Raw genomic sequence first — 17,631 nt, forward strand, 5'->3', positions numbered from 1 at the left:
AACTTGCAACTGCCATATGACAACAAAATGCATGATTCGTGGTGACTCATCTCACACAAAGGACATCTGTCCTGTGAAAGAGACCACTGATAATTTTAAATGTGTAAATTGTGGGGGTAAACACAAATCAAATTTGTTTGATTGTCCTGTTAGGTCAAAAATTATTTCTTCCAGACAGCGTAGGTATTCAAAACAACTTGCTATCAATAATATTTAAGTAGGTAATCAAAACTTTCAATACTGTTCAGGCAACACCAGCCTTTCCTGTAGCTGTAGGTGATATTTCAAATTTAGAAAACAACAAATTGAAAACAAATAATCCTGTTCAGGTAAAATTTCGAATTCAAACAGCAACAAGCCCTTCGTGTTTGGTGCTAAAAAGTCAGCCAGTATTGATTTGGGTAGTCCAACTTCCGAGAAGATTGACTACCTACAACAATCCATGCTGCAGCTAATGTCCGCTTTGTTGAACTGTAACTGTAAAGTACGAGGCTGTTCAAGAAGGTATAAAATTTACAACTAATATTGCTATGAAATTAAAATTCAGCAATGACTTTAAATAATGTTGTAAATTTTCTAAATTGGAATGCTCGCTCTTTAAAAGCGAACGAAGATGATTTTTTTTTTGATTTTTAAACAGTCCATGATGTGCATATTGCAGTTGTGACTGGAACGCTTTTAAAGCCTAACATTAAACTAAAAAGAAACCCAACTATATAGTCCACAGGTTCGATAGAATTGATTGATGATGGTGGAGTTGCGATAGTTATCCACCGTCGTATAAAATAAAAAAAAAATAAAAGAACAAAAAAAAATCGATCGTGGAATAATGCACAAAGTAATTCCAATGGAAAAATATTATTTAACGATTGCTCGGCTGGATTTTATTCAGTATTTCCAAATTGTCCTACATGTTTTTCTTCTGTTAGTAATCCATCCACAATTGATTTGGTATTAACAAATCAAAGTCATTCGTGCAGTGATTTGTTAACTGATGCTGATTTTGATTCGGATCATCTTCTTTTAACATTTTCCATATCCCGTGAAACTATTTTAAATTCCACTAGGTCTGTGTTTAATTATCACAAGGCCAATTGGGATTGATATCGTACCACGATCGAAAAAAGCTTCAATTGTGATATTGTTTTACAGTGCTGACATTGACAGAGCATTGGATGCTTTGTGCAGTTTAATACTCAATGCACGAAACTCATCAGTTCCTAAGTCTAGAGTGAAATTTATTACACCAATCATTGACAATGAGTCTGTGCAATGAGCTTCAACTTCTTATACGTTTGAAGAACATACGGAGACGTCAATACTAAAGAACTCGTGATCCTGCTTTGAAAGAATATACTGATACAGTGAAAGTAATACATTTAGTTTTACATAGATTTATCTTTTTGGAGTCGTGGATCGGTAGTGGTTTGCTGCCATAACTTTTAATTATCTACGAAACTTTCACGTGCTGATTCGCTTCCGCGTCATCTCGTAACATGCGTCTTCGGTGCGAGGAAGGCCCTTCTCAAAACGCACGATTGATTGTGTTTTTGGGTGGCGCTTGCGGCACACGCTAACCGTTCAAGTTCGCATTGTTAGCTACAATTCGCTGAACAGTTTGAAATTCGTAAAACCTGACTGGGTCGATTGGGTTTTAACAGCTGCCTTTTAAAGCTTGCGTAGGCAAATTTATTGTGCTATTTAATCGAAAGCTTTTCGGGTGTTAATTGAAAACAACTTTGCTTGGAATAATAACCTTTTCATTTTTACCACTCAATCCCAATAGGCTGGTAGTTCAGAGCAGCGACGGCACGGCAACATCACTAATAAACGATAATTTGAATTTCCCACACCAATTGGCGTTATCGTGATAATAAGCTCGTAACAAAGCCTCCGACAGTCGTCAGACAAGCAAGACGACGTACGCTGGTTAATGTTTCAATTTGCGGTTAGTGAAATATATTTACCCGAGAGCAGGACCGTGCGAAGGATTTTCGTTGGGGGAAAAAAAGCGAAGTGGAATTTCATTATCTCAACAGTAAGTTAATGGAATGGTTTTATTACAATAATTTAAAGATGGCGCAAGATAGAAAAATAGCTTTTGGAATTAGTTTGGAATTACTATGCAATATCCGAATTTGCCAACGGTGAATTTTACGGGTGTTCCTCTTTCCATTTGCGAGTAGAGAAGCAAAAATTTAGAACTAGTATGCAGTTAACAGAACAAACTTCAAAAGGTATTATGGAATAAGAAGCATCCGTCCCATTCGATGGATGAAACGATAGTTGAGGTCACATGAAGAAGATTTCATGTAGAAATCTACGGACGAGTAGCAATCCATCTAGCACTGATAAAGGCGCTAACTAAGCGCTGAAATACCTATTTGCAAATGATAAGTGAAAAAAGAAATAGAATTGAAAAGTGAAGTAGATTAAAAGTGTAATGTATACCCGATCAGAAGAGCATAACTAAAAAATTACAAAATTCTATCAACGGGAGATACAAATAACATATTTTGATACGATTCAGTATTTTTCCAAAGTAAATTGGATAACAAAGTTGAATCTGAATGAGTTATAATAACAAATCATGAAATGGAGTTGTTCTGAAACAAATCTAACAATTTTTCGTCTCTAGCAAAACCTGTTGTTTATAACAATGGTTGTTATTGTACTGTTCTATGTGCTATCTCATTTTGTTAGAAAGCTGATACGTTAGTAACAAAGTTTGATATGGGTTGGATATTAGTAGATTATTTTTTGTTATGATATCTGTTATTTTAACACCCAACGGGATCAAAATTATAACACAACCTGAAAGGTTTTTCACATAACAAACTAACAGCCTCTGTTACATTTTTGTTTTGTCTTTCTGATCGGGTAGTGTATAGATTCTATCAACACCTCGAAGAAAAATTAATAAATAAATATTCAATGATAGAAGATTTTATGTAAAAACCTACACGAATACATGAACGATGTGAGATGAGATAAGGATTTAATAGAAATTGTTAGGGGAAGATTTCTTGTCTCATCTTCGTGATGTGAAATGAAATTAGAATTTAATAGAAATTACACTGACAAGTAGGAGCCGATAAACAATGGCCAACTGCGCTGAATGCAGATTGATATTCAAAACCACCATTTGATTTGCTTTTATAAGACGTTATGTAAAAGATCAGATGAAACGACATTTGAGGTCACATGAAGAAGATTTCATGTAGAAATCTGCGGACGAGTAGCAGTCCATCTAAGCACTAATGAAGGCGCTAAGTAAGCGCTGAAATACGTATTTGCAAGTGATAAGTGATAGAATTGAAAAGTGAAGTAGATTAAAAATGTAATGTAAAGTGTATAGATTCCATAAACACCTCGAAGAAAAATTAATGAATAAATATTAAATGATAGAAGATTTTATGTAAAAACCTACACGAATATATGAACGATGTGAGATGAAATAAGGATTTAATAGAAATTACACTGAAAAGTAAAGCAAGCTAATCGTGAAAACGTATCTGCGAGATGTGGAATGAAATCAGAATTTAATTTAATAGAAATAGAATTTAATTTAATAGAAATAAGACCGACAAGTAGAAACAAGTCTAAATAATCTTTTTGCTTCCGCATCTTGGACGAGAAAGGGGGTAAGGTTTGTTTAGCCCCAAGAAGCATTCTCTTGCGCACGACTATGCCCACGAGCTTAACTCGCTATCGTATACACTCAACAGCCCGCAATTGTACTACAATAAACTGCCACAAAACAGGTCCCATTTCATTGCCCAGATAAGAGCGCATCGCTAAATTTGCTATACACAAGCCCACTTTGCACGCTAACGATGATTCAATCGATCTCAATTGCCTTTTCCGTGTAGGCTTCGTAGGCTTTCGCAGATGTGAACCCGGTCGAATACCGCCGCGCGCCGGTAGCAACCGATTACTCGAAGTTCCCCATTATGTCTCGTCGTATGCACTTGCCGAGGAAAGAGTGGCTCGGCAACAACACGCGCATCTAGATTGTGCGAACGCGCAAACAACGGGTTTCTCGTAGATTGCTAGTCAATTCAAACATTGGCTGTCAAACGAAGCGGTTCTCGCTGTTTACATAACATTGTCTAGTTGTAGTAACGATTTGATGCATTTTAGCAGAATCATCATTTCCACATAAAATCATCTACTGGACTGTCGGTTCGATTTAAATTTTAAAACTCGAATGTGAAGGTACAGCGAGTTTTGAATGTCAATGCTAACGATGGTGATTAACGCATATCATCGTGCAAAAAAGAAGCATACAAAGGTGTCGGATGCGACAACAATCGGAGTGCAATTTTGGCTACCCATTTGCTAGTCCAAACTGCTAATGGATTTTCCATGTCACTGCCGTGCGTGACAAGTTTTGAAGTAGAATACTTCTCTCGGGAAGTTCGGCTACATAGGGATGTGAAATGAAAATCTAAAACCGAAAAAAGTGAAAAGTATGTCCAATTTCAAATTCTAATAAATCGGTTAGTATTCGGTGGATTTGCTTCGTTCTTGCAGCAATAGATTGGAAAATCTTCTAAGATTCTTCCCAAAATAAGATAATTGTAATTTTATTCTTCACACTATTGTACTATTGAAAATAGTCAAGTCTTGTCAAAACGAAAAATTCGACCTCTGATTGGTCGTTATAGGCTTGCTTCCCAAGCACGGTCGACAGGATCATATACCTTGCAATTGAAAACATGCTATTTGGCCTATATAAGAGCCTGTTTCAGCCGGAGCCGCTCATAATAGTTCTAGACAGCGACAACAGCAGTCGTCCTTCCTTAGCAGCAGCACTAGCCCTGTGGTTGATCACCACGTCTCAGGAGCAGCGCGGTTTTTCTCAGCATGTGTCGCCAGACAGCTATTATTCCCCCCGTGTTGGGGCAGCATGAAGATTGCCAGGAAAGGAAGGAAAATCCAATTTTGAACATCAAAATGCCTTTTTTCAAGGCAAATAAACAAGTCATTGAAAGTTAATAATTTTTGTCAACGCAAGCAAGCATTCTGTGTTGCATCCTAGCAATTTAAATTTGTCGCACCCGTCTAATTTACTGAATGTGAAATAGCTTCCACAGTGCATGTTGTCCGTGTATCTTAAATCCCCCAATGTTAGGGCAGCTCAAAGGTTGTAATTAGCAACCAACTTTGAACCGCAACATGCTTTTTTCAAGGCAAATAAACAAATAATTGAAGGTTAATAATTTTCTGGCATCAACACAAGCAGACATTCTGTGCGGGATGCAATCAAATTCTGTTGTAGTTGTCTAATTTTTACTTTATTTAGTAAACCCCCCACTGTAGGGGCAGCGCAAAGGCTGCGATCAGCATAACCGACATTGAATAATAAACTGCCCTGTTAGACCGCATTCACAAAGACAGTTAGTTCGACTATGCAGAGCTAATATGAAGTCGATTCAATCAATCAGCAGTAACAGAGTTTCGTCGTCTCCCAGTTGCCAAGTTGCAACATGATGCAACACGCAACAGCGAGCAAACGAAATCGCTTGATGTTACAAACCGCAATAAGATACGGGTTAAAACCGTTGCGTGTGTGAGAGCACCATCGGTGTTTATTCGCTGGATACAAAAATCAAATGCGAATTGTGGAATAATTCGTCTCAAGAACATAAGGAAATGGTAAACCTGAACTGAAAGGCGTGGCCTATTACGTAGCACCCTTCGGCTATAAAAGAGTGTTTCTGGGAAAACTAGCTACATTCATTAGTCGGAAGGTGAACTGGATGGACCGTTCACAACGTTGAACGCAGTAACAGCAGATATCGGCACTCAGCAGTAACAGACCATAGCAGCGGGTCGCGGCTGTGGCTGCCTTCCCTGCCTTCACAAATCCCTTGCCCTGTGGTTGGTCACCACGTCTCAGGCCTCTGCCAGGCTGAACGCCAACGCGAGCGATCGGGCGAGATTTTTGCGGTACATCAGCCGGCACTTCCTCTAATGGAAAAGTAGGATCATTTTGTTTAGAAGAATATTACTGTCGGTAATATTACAGAGATGCGATTGCATCATATCCGATATGGAATTGAACAATTGTTCTTTTGAGGACAAATACAACACTTAATTTGAAGAGTTAATAGCTTTGGGTACCAGTAGCAGTATGGTAACAGCCTCAGCGGTAGGTGCAGCCGGTACTTCCCTAAGGCCGATGTAATAAGGAAGTAAATGGAAGCGGCACGGCGAAACAGTTCGGGTGTTCTTAGACGCGCGTCATTTTTCGAACGATAGCGGCGGTATTAGCGGTAGATGCATTTGCCAATACTTACTCCAGCCGTGTCTAATTTTCAATGTGAAAACACCTTTCTATTGTGTTGGGCCTCTGTCAGGCTAAACGCGATAAGCGGCGCGAACCGATACGCCGGCCGTAGGTTAATTCACAGCCGTAAGTAGAGCTGTGTAAAAGTATTCTACTTCAACCTTGCGGTCGTGGCTTTGCGCACAACCCTCCTGTGATTTTTTTGTTTCTTGCAGAACGTTTGCGTCACGCTTCATAATTCCTCCTCTAATGATGGCATTTTGGCGAACACTGTAAATTGCTGGTGAATATTGGACCGATTGGAGGATCAGTGATCGTTTTTTTATGTGACTGGTTCGTCATCGATTTACGTCAGAATGGGTGAAAAGAGTCGCTCTTCACTTCAAACGGTTTTGTAAAAAGCCATCCAGTTCAATCATTTGGAATAGGCTTATAAAAACTTGTAATCGGTGAGATTAGTTTTGAATGTAAATGATAGTTTACCGCGGTATGCAAAACAAGGTCAAACTTTAAAGTAAACATCAAGCCTCGAAGTAAACATGTGACGTAATTCTTCGTATCCCTTTTATTTCACAACAATATGAGGCAAATCAGCTAGCTGGCATCCCGCCATGTTTCGAGGACTAACATCTCAGCGTGTGTGTAAACGAGATAGCATATCACCGCCACTTTTCATACGCATAACATAGCATCTGTCAATGGGGCCCGCAAATTGCGGATCCGCAGTGATGTTAGCTCCTAACGGAGCAAATCAAATAAGATAGAGATTAGAGGTGGGAAAAATGATTCACTATAGTGAGCGGATCAGAGCGGTTCCGCTCACTAAGACGAACTGGTTCTTTTTAACAGCTCACTCGCTCTTTTCGTTCCTACATAATTTTAGGTTTTTATCAGTGTAGCTAATTATCAGACACCGTAAGCGAGAGCCAGGTGAAAGCCTTACACTCGATTTGCCAAGCGCAAGGTCGCGCGCAAAACTACAATAGAACTCCCAGAAACAAGCTGCCACCAAACGTCTGCCCTGATATGCATAACCTGCATTTCTCATCACCCAGCCACCAGCCAGCCGTAAGAGCAAGCAAAAAAAAAAACAACTTGCAACAGTCCATACACAGGTACACGGGTTGGCTAACGCCGAGTACGCACACGAATGGATGTGGAACGAAAAGAACGAAAAAACTGATTCACTGATCTTCTGGCAATCCGCTCGCAAACTGATAAAAAAACTCAGTTCTTTGAAAGAGCGAAATCATTCGCTCGCAGGCAATCCGCTCGCGATCAGAAGATTTCGATCTTTTGAAGAACTGATTTTCTGATCAGCTCGCGAGCGGATTGTCTGCATAGAGTAGATTTTATTTTTTATTCCCGCGGTTGGTGGATGGTTATGCATAGGAGAGCAGGCAGCCGGCGGCAGCTATTTTCTGGGAGTTCTATTGCAGTGTCGCACGCCGCTTTGCGCTTGGGGTGTAAAACATTCATATGGCTCTCGCTTGCGGTGTCTGATCAACAAAATCAGCTTTAGCTTTTTGCTTGAAGTAAGGGGTGAGTTATCGCTTTTTAAAAAAGAGCGATAGATCACTCACTCACTTTGAAGAACCAGCTATTTAGATCAGTTCGTTAGCGGATTGCCCACCTCTAATAGAGATGCCAGCTAGCTGAGGCAAATTTATTCCACTTGCCTGCTCTTGCATACGGTGAGAATATATATTGGACTAATGGTTATTTCTTTGGAAGTTTAATGTATTATTTTTTTCTAGTAGAGCTGCTGTCGAAAAACGATACATAGCACAAATTCAACCTCAGAGGTATTTGAAGTTTAAAACTAAAAAATGGCGTAATAGTTCAGCTTCGTGGCATTCAATTTATAAATACAGTCAGAGTCATTATTGTCTTCGTCACTTCTACAATCGACGTCAGTATCAGTATCCAGTCTTGGTGCTTGAAGAGCAATTGCATTGCTAAAGGCAATATAAATTATAAAGCACCGCCTAGTTACCTATTTTGGTCAGTAATTCCGCAAAATGCTAAATGAATTTTCCCAATTTGCACGGACATCATTTATAGGTTCCAGTGTTCAATCTTTCTTTTCCTGTTTTTAATCATTTTCAAATCTTCAAATTGTGCTTTAGAACTTTTGCCTGTGAAAAATACAATTTGTTTTATTTGCTTATAACTGGTTGTTCATCATTAATTGGATTGTACCACATAAGTTTATAGCAATTCTGCGATTGTCTTCGATTATCGGGTTTTCTATCAGATTCATAAATTACTATTAGGAATTGGTTCCATTTCTTTCTTTTTTTTACTGACGAAGAAAATTAAATATTGACGATGACAAAAATTTACGTTAAATGCTCGATTTACTTTTTCGTAGCTTTTCTTGATGAAATTATGCAGGTTTATAGTAGAAAAGCATATATCAGGTGCACAACAAACTCTTGCAGTTTTTAAGCTGAGCAAACTTATACTAGGTAATGAAGATTGAATGGAAGCAAAACCAAACTTTGAAATAACTTTGAAAATTATAGACTGTGCGAGAAATTTGGGAACAAGGAGGCCCGAATATCCAACAAGTCCCTCTTGTCTTCTACACAGATGGTTCAATAATGAACAATTAAACCGGAGCAGGCATAAATGGTCCGTTTACCAGCCGTTCTCCAGTCACCTCGTACACCAGTAGATCGTGCATCTTCTTCCACCGCGCACATCCACCGAATGCGAGGTCTACCACGGATCCGACAACCTCTTCCTAGTTCTCTGCTGAATATAGTTTTGGTGGCTCTCTCGTCAGACATTCTGGCTACATGTCCAACCCACTGAAGCCTGCCCCGCTGTATTACCTTTGCTATATCAGTATGGTTATATACTTGGTACAACTAGTGATTCATGCGTCTGCGCCAAACTCCAACTTCCAATTCGAATTCACCGCCAAGTATCGATCGCAGAACATTACGCTCAAATACTCCGAGCACTCCCCGATTAGCTTTCTTCAGTGTTCATGGCAACCGGGGGGATCCACGTCCTATACAGTGTTAGTTTAGTACTAGTTTGCAAACTACGGGACCTTAGCTGGTTACATAGTTCGTAGAAAGCCTTGTTCGCAGCTGTAACTCGTCGTTTCACTTCACGGCTCATATCGTTGTCACCTGTCACAAACGTACCAAGATAAACGAATTCATCAACCACTTCAAATCCTGTCCCATCACCAAGACCACCGGTACTCCCAAGCTTCCTGCCAGCTACCATGTACTTTGTTTTGACAGAGTTAATGATGAGTCTCAACCTCGTCGCTTCCCTCTTACAAGGCCTGAAGGCCTCCTCCACGGCCCTACGGTCGACACCGATGATATCAATGTCGTCCGCAAAATCGAGGAGCATGTGAGATTTCGTGGTAATCGTACTGTTTCTTCTCACGTCTGTTCTTCGTACTGCACCTTCAAGGGCGGTGTTGAACAGAAAGTTGGAGAGCGCATGCCCCTACTTCAGTCAAAATAAGGTAACGAACGCACCAGCTATCTGCACGCATGATTTCGACCTGCAGCATCATACGACTCAGCTTAATTAGTTTCGTCGGGAAACCGTGTTCCAGCATAATATGTCACAGCTCGTATCTTTTCAATGAGTCGTATGCCGCCTTAAAATCAACAAACAGATGGTGAATCTTCAAGTTATACCCCCAGAACTTATCAAGGATTTGTCGCAGGGTGTAAATTTGATCCGTTGTGGAGCGCTCCTGTCGAAAACCAGTCTGGTATTCGCCGATGAAGCATTCCTGTAACGGTCTCAATCTGAAGAACAGGACACGGGAGAGCACTTTGTATGCGGAGTTAAGCACTGTAATGCCTCGATAGTTGCAACAATCCAGTCGATGACCCTACTTGTAGTCGGGCATATGAGGCCTTCCAACCGGCCGCTCGTTTCTCGCTTTTAGAAGTTCGGCCGGGATACCATCCTTCCCAGCGGCCTTGTCGTTTTCAGCTCACTTACCGCCTTCTTAACCTTCTCGTGTATTGGTGGTTCCACAGCTTGTTCATCACTCATAATTCCCGTGTTGGTAGGCTAGGTCTTTGCCGATTGTTCCGCTCCGTATTTCTAATTTCGTTGTTTGTAAATAGGAGAGATTTCATAGATAAGGTAGTATTTACCAGGGTCGCGATTCCTACATCCTGCTAATGGAGCTGCCATCTTAGGTGTAGCTGGCGAGAGGATACAGCATTTCATGGTTCAGCCGCCCGCTCCGGCTCAGACGTTGTTGTATGCCCTCCTAACATGGGGACACAGTCGCGTAGAGGTAATACAGTTTATACAAAATTCAGTACCAAATTGCGAAAAAGAGTGCAATATGACAAGGACAATTACGTCTATCAATGTTGATACGTTTGCCACTAGTACCCAGAATCAAGAAAAGGCATACCACAAAAGATCAAAACAATGTACATTGGGAAAAAATGAACCCAAATTCCCACTCCCAGAAGCCGCTGGGCTGGCAACCTGAAATATAGCATTTCTTATGTAAAATTGGTCGATAAAGGGTCTATATTTCCAAAAATAAGGTGAAAAGGGCAAAATAGACCATTTTCCGTGCCCTGCCCAAAATGAAACCATCACCAATCGATTTGTTGACAAATTTTACATAAGAAGTGCTATATTTCATGTTGTTAGCCCAGCGGCGATTATTTGGTGGATATGTGGGTTTCGGTTTTCCACTAAATAATCACCGCTAGACAGACAACCTGAAATATAAATTTTTTATATAAAATTGGTCAAAAAATCGATTGGTGATGGTTTCATTTTGGGTAGGGCACGGAAAATGGTCTATTTTGCCCTTTTTCGCCCTATTTTTGCGTATTTTGGAAATATAGACCCCGTGCCCTTGAAAGTATCACCAATCGATTTAACGAACAATTTTACATAAGAAATGCTATATTTCAGGTGGCCAACCCAACGACTTCCAATTAGTGGGAATTTCGGTTTATTTTTTCCCAGTGTCAATGGTTGCAGTGGTCCAAAACTTCTGAACAAAGCTTTCGCTGTTTTATAAACTAGAATGCAACATTATTTTGGAAAAAAAAGAAGTTATTTCTGAATCATTCGGCTATAGCCCATCGCTAGTTACAACTTTATCACATTTTTTTGACAGAGCTCGAATAGGACGGCGCAATATCTATGAAATATGGCGAATGATGTAGGACTCCCCGTTCGAGCGTGTCTATGTAAGTTTGACGACTTTGGCGGTGAGGCCGAGCGTTTTCTTGCAGTAGAACCCCTTTATGTGCCTTTGTCCATATTGTGGCCGTTTTGAAGAAAATCCTTCCTTCTTGCCGTTGGAGGAGTTGTTTACAGGCGAGAAAACGCAGTAAACGTCTCATAGTATCAAATCAAAATGAACCTAAGCTCCTTGCTTTTCAATCATTTTTAGCAGAAATGGTTTGGCGGGTAACTTTTTTCTACCGAAGCAAGCTGTATCTGCGTCTTCGAAAGTCGTTGGCTTTCTTTCATTCGAGCAGTTACTAACATCGAAATTATCGTCTTTGAGGCAACTGAACCAGTCAAGGCACGTTTTTGCGCTTAGAGCTGTACTTCTGTAAACTTTTTTTTAACTCTCGATGCGGTTTAGTCGCCGTTTTCTTTGAATGAAATGAGAAAAGAATCACCTCCCGCATGACGATTATTGGCAAAAAATCAGACATTTTCACACAACTAAAAGTATATGACGATCGCTAACGTGTCAAAGCGGTATGTTTGCAATATGTCTCAGCTTGGTTATTGACTTCTAGAATGTTTGTTTAATGAAAACTTGTCTGATTCTATCAATCATTAGATTGGTTTGAGTTTGAATAGAAAAATAATTTACATTCAACATGTAACCTGTAAACCTCTATCGTGCAAAATAATTGCAGGGGTCAGCACGATGTGAGTTCTGATTTATACTATGATTCGAAACCAAGATTTACAACCGAAGTTGTTTTTTACAAGTAACGCTCAATCAATAAGATTTTTTGAGTGCATAAAAACCAGAAAAAGCATTCTGATGATAGAAAATCGTAATTCATTCTCCGAATATTTTTTCCATCTTGTCCCAGGAAGCTGCGAGTTCCATTCTTATCACATCCATAACTTTATTTTATAACTTTTTTGGAAGTACACTTCCACAGTATCTTTAACGTGATTTCATTTTCATAACTGGGTACATACCCATAGATTCTTTTACAATTTTGCGAGAAGTAGCTAAAATAGCTAAAATCCACGTTTATCATTACCTAATTTTGAAAACTGGATAGAATCTTTCCACAGGACGAAGTTCAAAGGTTGAACATCATTTTGTTTTGCCTTTCGACCAAATTTAAGGAATTCGCCAATAGACTGGCTGCTGCGGTCAAGTTTTTTGAAGTTACTTAAGATGGCAGTCTGACTATTAGCTATCCAGTAAGACAAGTATAAAGCGCTCTCCCGTATCCTGTTCTTCAGATTAAAACCGTTAACGGAATCCTTTGTTGGCGAATACCAGGCTGGTTTTCGACAGGGGCGTTCCACGACGGATTAAATCTTCACCCTGCGATAGATCCTCGATAAGTTCCGGGAGTACAACTTACCGACTCACCATCTGTTTGTGGATTTCAAGGTGGCATACGACTCAGTGAAAAGAAACGAGCTGTGGCAGATCATGCTGGTACACGGTTTCCCTACGAACCTAATTAAGCTGAGTCGTATGACGCTGGAGGGATCGAAATCGTGCGTGCGGGTACCTGGCCAGACATCAGCCGCGTTCGTAACGTTGGATGAAGTGAAGCAGGGGGATGCGCTCTCTAACTTACTGTTCAACATCGCTCTTGAAGGTGCAGTACGAAGAGCAAACGTGGAAAGAAACGGTACGATCATCACGAAATCTCACATACTTCTTGGTTTGGCGAACGACATCGATATCATCGGTATCAACCGTAAGGCCGTGGAGGAGGCTTTCGTACCTTTTAAAAGGGAAGCAGCGAGATTGGGACTTGTCATTAACTCTGCCAAAACGATGTACACGGTAGCTGGCAGAGAGTGTGGGAGTCCCCGCGGTGTTGGTGCTGAGGTGGAGATAGATAGGGAACGATTTGAAGTGGTTGACGAGTTCGTTTATCTTGGTACGCTTGTGACATGTGACAACGTTATGAGTAGTTTGCAAAAGCGCACAAAACTAGCGCTGTATAGGACGCTGATACTCCCGGTGGCCCTTCACGGACATGAAGCATGGACGCTTAAGGAAGCTGATCGACGAGTGCTGGGAATTTTTGAGCGTAAAGTTCTGCGATCGATACTTGGCGGTAAACTAGAAGATGGAGTGTGACGCAAACGCATGAACCACGAGTTGGGGGAACCACTTGGGGAGCTTCGTAGCCGCAAGGTTACAGAGTCCGCTTTGGTAAGCGGGTGGTCGTGGGTTCGAATCTTAGTAGAATCAGGCCATTTGGTTGTCAAAGGACTTTAAGCATGGGTTTATTCTCAGGCTCCCCACCACGTTCCCTTCCTTCAATCTGGATTCTACAGTACCCCCCTGTTGACTCTCCTCCTAACAAAAATAAGTCCCTATTATAATAAAACTGGTGTGAGTAACATATGAAAGTTCTCTCCAGGGAATTATAACTAGGCGATATTGTTAGGATGGACAGAGGCTCGGTATAGTAGAGCAGTAAGCTTGAAACGGAAAGGTAATTACACACAAGCACTGACATCAGTGATAAGCGTATCACTTACTTCTATAGTGTTACTGCTAATAGTATGAAGTGCGGAGTACAGTAAACACCTGGGCAATTTCACAATAGATCTAAGCTCTGGTCGCAGTGATGAGTCCACACAGAAAAAAAATGAACCACGAGTTGTACCAGGTATACAAACATGCTGATATAGTGAAGGTAATACAGCAGGACAGGCTTTAGTAGGCTGGACATGTAGCCAGAAAACCTGACGAGAGAGCCGCCAAAACAAGGAGGCCGTCGACTCCGTGGTAGGCCTCGCATGCGGTGGATGTGCGAGGTGGAAGAAGATGCACGATCTGCTGGTGTACGAGGAGACTGGAGAACGGCTGCCCAACAGAAGAAGCTGGACATATCTAATTCGTTCGGCCCTAGACCGGTGAACGGTCCGTTAACCAACTTCCACACGGCCTTGTAGCGGCTCTAGCAACGGAAATGCTGGCAACGCCGTGTTGTATCATTTTCCGCCTGCTGGTAATTCGAGAAGTATGTTGTTTTATTTTTTCCTTCAACAAACATAAATTAACATAAATTGGGAGGCATGACAACCTGAAGGTGTGCACACGATGGAGCTCTAAGCGAGAGGAAGGTGGTAGAAGGTGGTAGAAGGAAGGCGTTGTCACACCGACTGTGTATTCGGACTTTAACATCTCTCCATTCTTTGACAACTTCATCTCTGGCATTTTTAGTAGCCATTTGTTATGGTAACACCCCGTCCGAATAAACGTTATAAATCTTATTGCCTCGGATTTATACGTTCGGAAAATTTATACGTTCACTCATTCAATGAATATTCAAATCACATGAAATCAAGTGCAGCCTCAGCGTAATGATACCTACCAGTCGTGCTGTATGCGCATCAGGCAAATGTTAAATTGAATTGCAATTCATCTAGGATCTAGATTCGATCCATTAATTATTAGCTAGTCGGACAACATAAATTGCATTGAAGCCGCTATACGTATGTTATTACTTTGTAGTCTGGACTGACGATGTATATAAATATTGGCAGCACTATTTGTCATGATCCTTCAAGTAGAAAAATGCAAAAAAACAGTGAGATCGTCTTGGGATATTTATCGATTGTGAGGAAGATGGTTTCTCATATTTAACAATTCGAATGATTTTAACTTAAAATAACATAAAGTCAGAAATTTCTGAAACTCATCAGGACTCTATATCTCATGAGATTTTCTCTTAAAACGGCTAGATTCTCCGGTGTGAATATTTTTAAAAATTCCGCATAATCGAGTCCGAACTGTACAAAAAGCAAAGCCTTGATGCTGTATTCCGATTCGGAACTTGATCTTCTGTCTATTATACACAGACTTCGCAGCCAACTGTTAAGTGTACAGGACAATTGCGGAGCTAGCGCTACGATTCTACTGACACTAACAGTCCCTCCCGAGCTGAGACTCGAACCTACGATGACTGGTTTGCTAGCCAGCATCATACATCAAGACCATCTGTGAGATTCCGAGCTGTACTTTTGTATAAAGGTTACACTTTTGTACGCTGTGCAAACCAGGACTCAATAATTTTGATTTTTTTAACATCAACACCGCAATTTGGGTTATAACATGCCATTTAATACATAAGTTGTTTTCACACGCTCTGTAAATCCAATTTCTGAAATCTGACAATCTTTTACGGTACTAGCAGCGTCACTTGTTGTGTTGTGGCTCTATGGTAACACATAAGTAAATTATATTCCTGTACTAAAATATTTGGTTCAATGTATCCAAAAGGTTGAAACCAATTAAATTATAACAATTGCCAGATTATTATCAGACTTATAATTCACACTTGGCCAGATTTTTTTCGAAACCTACTGGCAACCTTAACGTGTCACAATTCCACGCCTCCCAACGCAACGTCGTCGGTGAATTCAAATCCACATGTTCTACAAGCGACTACTAAACACACAACTCAAAAACCCTTATCTTGTTCAAACCGAAGAACCAACGTTAGCGGTGTACTAGTACGAGGGATGCAGATTCAATCAATTCAATGTTGTTTTTGTTACTTGATAAAGGCTTTCATACGTACAGTTCGAAATCGCGTGTGGTGCCCAGTGCGGCTTCCATCTAGCAGCAGTACGTATTATGTCAATTCACTAACCACAACAGTTCTTCACACACAAGTATGGTTTCGATGTTATTTTGTTTTTGCACAGATATGTTTTATCAGCTGGTTTTGGTTCCCTAGCACTTTCAGTAGTCGTTTTATGACTTAAAAATATAAAATATCCAAACGCAATGATTAATTTAAGTTCGGAGGTTATTAAACTTGCACAGAATGTTTTGTTAGCACAAACATCATAAATTGCCAAATTCTTCAACCGGTTTGTGAGCGAGCACGCGACAACAAACACCAAAGTTCTAAATTTAAATCGCAAGCGCATGAACGGAACCGCATGAGCCGCTTCAACAACACTTGCACGCCAGCCACAAACACTGAACCGCTTCCGACAGTTGCCGTTCGGACACTGTGAATCTACTGACGAACGCTTGAAGAAATTACGAGTTGCTCGTTTGTCGTCTCATTCCCATTTGAAAAAAACAGCCGGCCGCGCGATCGAATTTCTCATGTTTTAGCATGCTGCTGTTGAGCCATTCTACGCAACAACGCGAGTCGATCCGCGGAACGATCATTTTCTAGCAAATTTGTCTCATTTAACATTCCTGAAAGGGGCATTGATATTTGAAAACATTCGAGAAATGAATACCTACCTACGATACCTACGAAATTGTGCTAAATTAATCAAATTTAAAAATTGGAGATTACAAAAACTGTCATGTGGCATCCCAATCAGAAAGAAAAAACAAAAATGTAACAGAGGCTGTTAGTTTGTTTTGTGAAAAACCTTTCAGGTTGTGTTTTAATGTTGATCCCGTTAGGTGTTAAAATAACAGAAATCATAACAAAAAATATTCTACTAATATCAAACCCATATCCAACTTTGTTACTGACGTATCAGCTTTCTAACAAAATAAGATAGCACATAAAACAGTATAATAACAACCATTGTTTTAAACAACAGGTTTTGATAGAGACGAAAAAATTGTTAGATTTATTTCAGAACAATTCCATTTCATGATTCGTTATTATAACTCATTCAGATTCAATTTTGTTATCAAAAGCTAATGAGAAAAAACAAAATCGTATCAAAATATGTTATTTGTATCTTCCGTTGATAGAACTTTAAAATTTTTTAGTTATGCTCTTCTGATCGGGATGGAATTACCCCTCTGCTGCTACTGCTGGGGTGCTCGAGAAAGACGAGAGCGAAATTATGCGTTGTTTCGCAAGTTCTCACTCGAAGGAAGCGCAATTCTCTTTGGCGATTTAACGACCGTATTTATCAATAACATGTGTTTGATTATCGTTTTGTTTTGGGTTGCGTATCCATCTATCTTATAAGCTTTCGTTTGATGAAATTTTAGTCACGATACAGACACAAATACGTGATAGGGAATATTTTTTTTTGCTAATGCGTGGGTAGTACGCATGCGCTATTAGCTGGCGATTATCATCGCCGGTGTTGATTTTTTCTTACTATTAATCTATTGGTCTATGTTATTTTGAATCTGAGCAATGCGT

The 17,631-nt window shown here is 40.2% G+C and overlaps 1 protein-coding gene across 3 annotated transcripts in view; it reads right to left on the reverse strand.

Annotated features, from left to right (window-relative positions):
- Positions 1-16,544, reverse strand: part of LOC129724864 (zinc transporter 10) — a 73,127-nt gene extending 56,583 nt beyond the window's left edge. For 2 of the 3 annotated variants that reach the window (XM_055680115.1, XM_055680116.1), the window contains exon 1: positions 16,078-16,544. The gene's annotated coding sequence lies outside the window, so the exon portion shown is untranslated. Of the gene's footprint in view, positions 1-15,860; positions 15,876-16,077 lie in introns of those variants that run through there. The other variant, XM_055680117.1, reaches the window with a different exon arrangement.
- Positions 16,545-17,631: the final 1,087 nt, after the last annotated feature.

This window comes from Wyeomyia smithii, chromosome 2, assembly GCF_029784165.1.
Source record: "Wyeomyia smithii strain HCP4-BCI-WySm-NY-G18 chromosome 2, ASM2978416v1, whole genome shotgun sequence".
Lineage (NCBI taxonomy): Eukaryota > Metazoa > Arthropoda > Insecta > Diptera > Culicidae > Wyeomyia > Wyeomyia smithii.